Here is an 11131-nt window from a genome sequence, read left to right as displayed (position 1 = left end):
GTTCTTTTTTTTTTTTTTTTTTTTTTTTTGCGGTACGCGGGCCTCTCACTGTTGTGGCCTCTCCCGTTGCGTAGCACAGGCTCCGGACGCACAGGCTTAGTGGCCATGGCTCACGGGCCCAGCCGCTCCGCGGCATGTGGGATCTTCCCGGACCGGGGCACGAACCCGTGTCCCCTGCATTGGCAGGCAGACTCTCGACCACTGTGCTACCAGGGAAGCCCGTTCATGCCTTTTAAAGGAGTATATATCAAACATAAGTTGTCCTTTATCCTTACTTTTTAGCATTCATATAAACAACAGTTGTACTCTGTGATATACAGAGATGCCATCTGAAGCTATTGATATTTCTTGCTATCTTAATTGGCTGCAAATTCCATAGATACATAGTACTTATAACTGTTTTAAAGTTTTTGTCTGATGAGTACCAACAGTCATTTTTAAAATTGTCACTTGCCTTAGTCCATTCAGGCTGCTATAACAAAATACCAGAGACTGGGTGTCTTATAAACAAAAAACATTATTTCTTACAGTCTGGAGTCTGTAACCAATAGAATACAGAGGACATGATGATACATGACTGCACAGTCGAGATCATAAAAGGCTGTACTAATTCTGCTTAGTTCTCTTGCAACACTTACTGTCTTGTGCCTCCATCTGGGAATGCTTCCACCTAGACACCAGCCACCACACTGTGAAGAAACCGAAGCCGCAGGGAGGATACATGTAAGCGCTCTGGTCGACATTTATATTTTTGTACGTGATGTGAGAAAAATGTTTGGAAGAATCTGTTCTGAGATGTTGCTAGGGATTGTCTCTGGGAGGTAGGATTATATGTCACATCTTCACTCTTTACGTTTTTCTATTTTATATAACAGGCAGGTATTCAGTTTATAATAAAAAAGTAGCTTCCAGAATAACAAAGAGAATTTTTTAAGTAATACTTTCTGTAAAAGTTCTTAATTTTCACACATAAAAAGATTGTTTTCACTCTCTCTTAAATTAGAGAGATTGAAATAGTTTTTTAAAAAACATGTTTTGTCTTTTAAGGACAGTCTTCTTTGGATGAGATCATTATTTTCATAAAAATATTGAATTTACCTCACCTATCAAATGCAAAAAAACACTATGTAACACTCTTATATTTACCTATAACAATAATATTACAGGAAAGACTGCAGGTACACAAAGGGCCTTTCAATATACTTGCTGATATATGCAATATAATGCATAGGCGCTACAATAATAATTGGAAAAAATCAGGAGAATCTTTGTTTTCTTGGAATTTCCTTGAAAAACCGCTATTATTTTCTTGGTAGCCTCATTGATTCTCTAAGCCATGGATGACAAATGGAATATAGCCTTACTTTTACTGTTACATAATTAAAATAGCATGAAAGGAAGGTGAGAGAAAGAGGGGGAATTAACAGGGCAGAAAATGAAGCTCCTTAAACTTTAAGAAACCTCACGTCTTTTACTCAGAAGAAAGGTTCAAAATATAAATGGTGGGCTTCCCTGGTGGCGCAGTGGTTGAGAATCCTCCTGCCGATGCAGGGGACACGCGTTCGTGCCCCAGTCCGGGAAGATCCCACATGCCGTGGAGCGGCTGGGCCCGGGAGCCATGGCCGCTGAGCCTGCGCGTCCGGAGCCTGTGCTCCGCAACGGGAGAGGCCGCAACGGTGAGAGGCCCGCGTGCCACACACACACACACACACACACACACACACACACACACACTATATATATATAAATGGTAGTAAGTACTACAAAATGTGATCAGGCAAAGTGTGAAATAGGTTATGATAATACTTGTCAATCAGATAAGTCTTGAAGGAACAAGTTCTTTCCAAGTCCTTCCCAGTCTTACTTTTTTAGATGTTTTTCAAAAAAGAAACTTGAATAGACAACACATTTTGAAGAAAACAAAATAGGCAACAAATAACTCTCCAGCTAATAGCTAATAGCCCAGCTAATAGCCCAACTGTAGTTTAGTTCTTTAAAATCTGTCATCAAATGCCAGATAGAGAGCAATCAACCTCCATTACCCCCAAGATTTTAGATACAGAATTTTTCGAAACAGGGTTTGGTGAGTCACCTAAGATCGGTGACTTGTGAAGTTATATAATTGATGTCAGACACAATTTGATAGTCATCAAAATTTTGGTAGACTCCTAAACCCTTTCATCCATATTACAGATATCAGGAAAAGCATTTTGTGTACTACCTTATTGAGAGACTATTTTAAATGATTGAAGAAGACAGGAAAAGACTACACTCCTATTACAATGAAGCACTTTACTTTTAAACACGTGTAACCTTTTAAAGGGTACTCAGGCATAGCTAGTGGAAGATTACCAGGTAGATCCCAGCCAGCTGCTGCCACCACCCTAATTCTGACCCCTGGGGACCAGTGAGAATTCTGATTCATTGTTCTCAGATTAGGGGCTTCTTCCTACCCAACACTGACCTTCTGTTGGTGCTTTGGTCTATCTCCCCCTCACTCCTTCATGCTTGTACTGTCTCAAATAGTTTCTTACAACCCTGGGGCACAAACAGAAAATATGAGTTCCCCAGAGAAATTCCAGAAAGGGCCACCCTGTGTGTAAGGTTGTGATTGAGATGCTTCAGGTTTCTCTTAATTCTAGAAGAATCCCATCTCAGAGTGGACAGCAAATCTTTATGCAAGAATCCCATCTCAGAGTGGACAGAAAATCTTTATGACCACAGTCTTTTCCAATTACAATTTGTGACAAAAATAGAAGTTTTTTCTTTCACCTAACTTCTGTGATGATGTAGAAAAGCAGATAAGATTTTTCATTTAATGTTTGGTTGTTCTGGGAAATGTTTTAATAGCACCTTCTGCTCAACTCATTTGTACCTGCAAAGATTCTCAGAGTAATCCAATTTGAAATGTAAACTTGTTTCCCCCACTATTGGAAAGTAGAGTGTTCCTATGAAAGTCTTCATAAGCTGAAATGATCTAAAGTAAAGAAGCAATTACCATCAATTTATATAAGAACATTTTTGAGCATTCCCAGACTATTAAATCATACCAAATAATGCATTAAAAATTTTATTTCATGCACTACGATTGAAGTGCTTAATTACATCCTTTTTTTTTTTTTTTTTTTTTTTGCGGTACGCGGGCCTCTCACTGCTGTGGCCTCTCCCATTGCGGAGCACAGGCTCCGGACGCGCAGGCCCAGCGGCCATGGCTCACAGGCCCAGCCGCTCTGCGGCATGTGGGATCCTCCCAGACCATGGCACGAACCCGTGTCCCCTGCATCGGCAGGCGGACTCTCAACCACTGCGCCACCAGGGAAGCCCAACTTTCTTAATTTTAATACAGAAAACAATTAGAGTTTCCCAAAGAAAAATATTAGAATTGCCCATAGCAGCTGTCACAGAACTATTTATTTATTTATTTATTTATTCATTCATTCATTCATTCACCTTTAAAAATTTACTCTAACATACATTTTTCCATTTGTATTGTATATTTTCGGAGTACAGAGAAAAATTAAAGCCTGCAAGTTAGTACCAGCAGTCCCCATTACAACTCACTTTAAACAAAATTCCAAACATATCAAACTAAACCTGTGTCTCCTGCATCGGCAGGCGGACTCTCAACCACTGCGCCACCAGGGAAGCCCTACATCCATTTTTATGCTAAGCGTAACACCCCTATGAGCTCTCTTAGGCTTTTGTGATATCTTAGGACACATTTTGCTAAGGGATGCACAAAATAAATCGAGATAAAACACAAATGCTCAAACAGTTCAAAGCTATGGAGGCTTGATGCTGAGATGCTGAGTGTAGTTCCTGGGGAAGGAGCTTGGTGTCATTCTCTCTGCTCAGGGTGCACGCTGCTGCTGTGATGGTACTCTGCAAAACAAACGTTGAACTCTGATTTCGCTTTTCGCCTATCTTCGTAGAAGCGAAAATCCTCTTTGGATTTCTTTTGGTTATCGAAAACATGTATAATACTAATGTAGGTCTTGAAGAAAAGCAGAGTGGTATAAAAGCAATCTTTCAGGTAGTGGGGTAAACCTGTGTACCGCTGAGTCATATCAAGTAAGAAATATTCTCAGAGTGTAATGGTACGTATTTTATCTTAATTAATATTAGACAAGCTTGGATTGTCTAATATTAGCCCTTTCCCACAGAAATCCAATCTCTTGGATATTTAAGAGATTGCTTAAAAGGCAAGATACAGGGAAGACCGGAGGCAAATGTCTACGTAAGACACAAATTGATTCATCAATCCCCAGAAACAGAAAGCTGGTGCTCATAGTATTTGATTTGACAAGCTTCTCAAAATCTTTTTTAAAGAAAACAGGGTATGATTTTAAATGAAGTGTGCATGTGATTTGTAAGTTTTATACAATATAGATGTCAGTGAGGCTATGGTATTATATGAATGAATACTATATTCATATTGAGTGTATTTTTAATTTTTCAAGAAATATATTTGATTAGAACATCTCTAGAAGGAAGCCAATTATTTTCTGTACTCTCAATGTCAGAAAAAGATCTGCTTTGCCAAAAACCCCTTTTCTTCTGACTTATACCTCAAGAAATAATTAGTTTAAATTGGCACGTTAACACTCGTCATTTTGCCTTTTTTATCATCATTATAAAACTTGACAAATGCTCTTCTTTAACTACTTTTTCTGCGCACCTGCACACTTACTATGTAAAATGCATTTACATATTTAGTATTTTATATATGTTCTTTTTGTTCCAACTTCCATTTAAGCAAAAATAGGTTCTTTATGAGATGACTGCAACCTTCAGCTTCATGTTGTTGCAATTAGCAATCTTCTGGTTCTAAGTAGACTCTAAAAAGGAATGTGATCCTTTCTTGAGTGTTTGCCCAAGTTTCTATGTGCAACTTAGGCTTATTCATATCCACAAATAATCTTAAATAATGGAACATTAAAAACTAGAATAGGGCTTCCCTGGTGGCGCAGTGGTTGAGAGTCCGCCTGCCGATGCAGGGGACGCGGGTTCGTGCCCCGGTCCGGGAAGATCCCACATGCCGCGGAGCGGCTGGGCCCGTGAGCCATGGCCGCTGAGCCTGCGCATCCGGAGCCTGTGCTCCGCAACGCGAGAGGCCACAACAGTGAGAGGCCCGCGTACCGAAAACAAACAAACAAACAAAAAAAAAAACAAAAAAAAAAACTAGAATAATTTACTGATTAAGATGAGTCATTTCCAGTAAAAGCAAACCTCTTTGTAAGAACATGAAACCTGTATTGAATTTCTCAGGGTGTTTGCCATAGTTTCTTGGTCATGTTGGTCTGTAGTGACTCTGGTCTGGTCTGTAAGTCAGAGTTGCCTATTGATCACATTTATTTCACAGCAACCTGTTATGGGGATCATCAGTACTGTCCCATAGTATGTGTTTCTTGAGAGTTTAAAATATTATAAACCTTTTTTTTATGATTCCCTAGCCACCTAGTTTTAAAAGTATATGACTCATCACACTGCTTGTGTAAGATATGCACAATGATTTTGAAAGCAAAGAGATCATTCTTAATTCAGAAAGAATGAAATTTCAGCAGGTTGTCGTGTGCTAAGCCTTATTTTCCAGTGCAAATGATGAGTCATGGAGCAAAATGGATGATTAGGAGTAGTTAGTTAAGAAAGTATGATAAGGAAGTCAGCTTAGATCATCACCTGGCCCTTTAGAGAAGAAATAAATTAAAAAATCTTATTTTCCAAGCACATCTCAGGCCACACACCCTCCAGCACCACTGAACTTCTTCTATCTTGAATAACCCAATCCCTTGCACAACACTGTACCCTTTGTACATGAGGACACTTGCTCAGAATGTCCTTTTACCCCACCTTTGTTACTTGACAAATACCTCTTCCTTTAGGACTGAGTTCAGATGCCCGCTCCTCTGAAATATCTTCTCAGAATCCTCTGGGCTTTCAGAGGTTTTGTTCAGACATTGTTTTCTGCCCTATTAAAAATTAATTATACTAATAATTAGTGTCATAGATGAATAATATTCATTGTCTGTATCTGCCCCCAAACAAGACACCATGTCCCTTTCCCCAGACTTTACTCACCTGACATGGTGAAACAATCTTTTTTCTTAATCTCAGGGATTTTTCCCTTCACATTGTATTATGACATGTTATTTCATTATACTGCTTTATTTCGCCACCATTGTTCCTGTATCCCACTTCATCTTGGATTCATTCCGTTTGCTGAACTGTGTTCTTCGGTAAATTTTTTAGAAATGATTCATAGGTAGTAAACTTTCTAAGTCTTTGCATATCTAAAAATGCAAATGTTTATTTTGCCCTCCCACATGAGTGAGTTTGGCTGGGTAAGAAACTCCAGTTTAATTTTTTTTTTCTTTCAGAATTCTGATAATATTTCTCCATTGTCGGCTTGTATCCAATGTTACTGATTTTAATCGGGAGAGAACTCTCTCATAGGCTGTCTGATTTTTTCTCTTGAGAAACTCTTAGGATATTATGTGTATGTTTGGCATCCTAAGGTTACATTAGGGTGTGTCTAAATGTGGGTAGTGTTTTTCTATTCATGCTACTCAGAAACTTTTTGGATCCTTTCAACATTTTGAATGACTCACTTTCATGGTTAAGTTTCTTCAATTAGTTTGTACTTTGGGGTTGCTATTTATATTTATAGTTGAGCATCTTTATCAAACAGGATTGTTAGAGTGTATTTCATCGGATCAAATGAGAACCTCTTTTATTGTTTTACGTTAAATTCTGAATATAGAAGATGCCTTAGATGTTTGGGAGGAGGGTCAGGCTGGGAAAATTTGCAAGGTATACAAATAACTTTTATTTAGGGCCTGGGGGCTCCCCAGCCCTGCTGGTTGTTGTACGTTATGTGGCCCACTGCCCACTCTGGGAGTATCCTGTGTCAGAACTCCCATTTTAGAGTGCCCCGCCCCCAAATTTGTCCTGTGGATGAAAGGAATGGGTGGTTCTCCTTCCTTCTCCCTCTTTGCTGTGGATTTGGAAGTTCCAAGTTAGCTCAGGCTCTGCTTCCCTTCATCTTTAGCCCCATCCCTCATACATGGGACTCCCCTAGGGAGGTAACTCACTTGGTATATGAAACAGTCTTCCAGGCTTCATCCTGGGGCAAATACTGCTGCTGCCAGCTGCTTTTGTACAGAGGGTGGAGGATGGGAGTGAGAAGCAAGCCAGCTGTCCCAGAGTGTCCAAATGAAGTCTTCAATCAATTGCCCTACCTGCTCCTAGGGGTCCCTCCCTCACTTTGATTTGTTCAGTCTGAGCACAGTGGTGCTCCAAGCTTCTTCAGAAAATGCTAAGACAATGTAGAGCCTGCCTTCTCCAGCAACAGCCCTTACATTACAGCTCTCTCTTTTCTGGTGTCTCCAGCAAGATCATCCTACCTGCTCTTTACCATCAAAAAAAATCCCTCAAAATTGCTGGTCTGTGAGTTCATCTTTTTTACTTAGGGTGTACAATGGATTTATTATCTATTATAATAGATAGATAATCATTTCTATATATTTCAATAGAATTCCTGCAGTCCAAAGGCACAGATGGGGAGCTAGAGCTAGGTTCATACTTTTCATGAATATATTGATTGTACACTAGAGTAATTGTTCTCTGTTTACATAAGTCTCCCCACTAGAAAGTGACCTTGGCAATCCCCATTGTGAGCCCAGTCGTCTGTAAGTGGGGAGACTGTGTGAACAACGGCACAGAAATTGAAAAACAGAAAGGCTTATATGGAAGAGAGAATTCTGACTGTTCTGTTAGTGGGAAAAAAACCTAGAGAAATTGGTGAGGAGAGAGAGATGGAAAGAGAGAGATTTTTTGTGTGATAGTGAGGTTGTTCTTGACCCTTTTCTGAGCCCCAGTTCTTCCATTTGGGAGAGAGAACATGGCTACAAGATGCCCAAGGTGCTTTTCCTTTTTAATCACTTTGTGGTTCCTTGAATCAGGTATTGGAAATCAATAGACCTTACCAGACCACTGATCTTCTCACAGCATCCTACAGATAGAAGCCATATGGTTTGCACTCATCCTAAAATGAGTAGGACCAGACTTTGGTAAAATAGTGAGGAAATTATTTTTTTAATTATTCTTTTTTGTGTGGTTTATGAGCAGCGCTCTTTTCCCTTCAAACAATTCTCCACTGTTATCCTTGGTTCTCTCTCTTTCAACCGCCAATTTCCCAATGATTTACTCTGGCTGATTCTACAAATCTCTGATAAGGAAGTTATTGGCTGATAAGGACTGAAGTAAGATGCTTTATAGAATTATATACAATTTTTTGAGGCAGCACTTAATAAAAAGCATTATCTTTTTATCTTTCAAGATTTTTTTTTCAGTTGTAAGGAGAAAAGCTAACATACAGATCATATGGTTGAACAACGTGGGGGTTAGGGGCGCCACCTACAATGGCCTCTGATTCTATAGCACGATTACCTAAATTAAAAGCAATTAATTGGCTACTGTAGAAGTTCTAAACATTTAAAAAGCTAAAGTCATACTAGTAAAATGATACATAGCGACACTGATATTTGAGGAAGGGCACTGCTCAAAGCCTTCTCAAATTATAGTCCAGAGTCAAACAGCCTCCTCCCTCCTGCTGGCTATCAGGTTTCAGCCTACAGAAAAATATAACTTTTTTTATAGTCTTATACATCTTCACTGATAATGTGTTTCTTTCCCCCCATTTGACACTAAAATAACTCATTTCTAATTCTTTACATTCACACAGATGTCAAAATATCTCCACATACTTCTACCAGGTGCCTCTATCTTAAATTGGAGCTAGAAAATTCTAGGCTGAAGACTAGCCAACATAAAATATTTTTTGTAAAAGATGTGGGTTCAGTTGATAGCATTAAATTTGGTCTATATAGAGCAAATTCAAACAGATATAGGAATGGACAATATAAGAGAAATCTTGTTGATTCAGATACAGATGACTTAAAAATTTAAAAAACAAGTTTATCAGTTGAATAAATAAATAGTAATATTTAGCATTTATTTTATGTGTAGGAAGAGTAGTTATTCACGAATATCAGCATTTCTCGAAATGCGGTTACTAGATTCAAGGAAAGTTTCTGCAAAATTTTTCATTGTGAATTTTCAATTTAATGACCATTTAAAAAACAACCAACACACCCAGAATGGCTAAACATTACAGACTGAGACTACCAAGTATTCTTCAGGAGGTAGAGCAACTGACAGTCTCATACACAGCTGGTGCAAGCTAAAATGACATAATCACTTTGGGAATCTATATATATGGCAATATCTACAAAAGCATAATATATGCATAGTCTATGCAATCAACTCTACTCTCAGGTATCTATCCAACATACCTCCCAGAAATGCATATATTTGGGCCTCAAAATACACTTACAAGAAATTTATAATAGCATTGCTTATAATAGCCCCAAACTGGAAACAATCCAAATGCCCATCGGCGCCAAAATAAATTGTGAAACAGCGGTATAATGGAATACCCCAGAGCAATGAAAAAGAATGAACTGCCGTTAGATGCTACGACATGGATGAATCTCACAGTAAGTTGAATACAAAAGTCTGACACACAAGAATACGTACTGTACAATTCATTTATATAAGGCTAAAAAGCAAACAAAACTATAATCAGGGAACAAGTTATCTTTTTAAAGGATCTATTGACTGGGAGGAGGCACAAGGAATACTTTCTAGGGTGCTTGTATTATTCCATATCTTGTTGTGGTTTGTGATTACCCCTGGGAGGAAGGCTACGAGCCTGCCCAAGGCCTGGTTGCATAGACATCGGTCACCCACCATGCGCCCTCTCACGTTTATGTCATTGCAGTGGATACAGATGGTGCACCACCCACATGTCCTTGGATCATCTATGGAGCCCTGTTGGCTTCTATATGTTGTACTTTTGCCAGCTCACAGCTGCAATTTTCAGAGGGCTCTCCTGTGGCTACTGGAGCCCCTTTGGCTGTACCTGCATGGAGCAGGAAGCGCCAGGGAGCTTATATCTGCCACAGGGCAGCCTGTGGCCACTGACTGACTGCTGTGGAAGAGTGAAAGCCCAGCTGTTTTCCCTCAAGACAAGACAAACTCTCTGCACAACTACCTATAGGGTTAGACTAGGGCTGTGACTTGACCTAAAACTGCTCCCTTCCTTAGCATCTTTCCCCTACCTGTCTAGCTTCTGCTACACCTCTACTGGCTTCTCCTATGAGTTCAGCTTTAACAAATCTCTTGCCCACAGATTCTTATGTCAAGGTCATCCTCTAAGAATTGGACCCCAAACAACCATATTGGAAATCCAGTATCACATGAATGTAGCTTTCTCTCCCCCATTCCCCTTCGAAATCCTTAACACTTCCTTCCTTATTGCCTAGAGTTTATACCCCAAACAATCTGTTTTAGGGATTAAGATCCTGAAAGGCTTCTATGAATTAAATGGAGACTAATTCAGGAGACAACACTCATGAAGCATTCATTCTCCTCCCGAGTTCTTGGATCATCTTTACAATCATTGCTGTGAACTCTTTCTTGGGTAGATTGCCTAGCTCTACTTCACTTAGTTCTTCTGCGGTTTTATCTTGTTCCTTTGTCTGAAACATGTTCCTCTGCTGCCTCATTTTGTCTAAGATGCTATTTGTATTTTTATGTATGTGGTAGGTTACTTACATTTCTTGACCTTGGAAAAGTGGCCCTCTGTAGGAGACGTCCTGTGCATCTCAGCAGTGCACTCCCCTCTTATCACCCAAGGTGTATGTTCTAGGGATTCCTCCTAAGAGAGTTGCATGGGTCCTTCTGTTGTGGGGGACTGACTACGTGGGTGGTCTGGTAGGCTTGGTTGGTTCCTAGTCTGGTTGATTGCCAGGCCCTGCCTGTGTGGATGCTGCTGGCTGCTGTTTAGCAGGGTCTGGTCGTGAGGTGGGCCTGTAGAACCCTAGGGGGCCCTGGGCTAGTGCTGGCTCACTGGTGGGTGGAGTCAGGGTCCCAAAGACTCTGGAGCTGTTGCTCCCCACCACTGGCAGGTGAAGCCAGATTCTGGGGTTTGGTGACAGACTACTTGCAGGCAGAGATGGTTCCTGGAGTCTAACTGCAGGGCCCAGGGATCCCAGAGCTTGGTTCAGAT

The sequence above is a fragment of the Physeter macrocephalus genome, chromosome 2 (assembly GCF_002837175.3).
Source record: "Physeter macrocephalus isolate SW-GA chromosome 2, ASM283717v5, whole genome shotgun sequence".
Taxonomy (NCBI): domain Eukaryota; kingdom Metazoa; phylum Chordata; class Mammalia; order Artiodactyla; family Physeteridae; genus Physeter; species Physeter macrocephalus.
Note: the sequence above shows the minus strand (reverse complement) of the source record.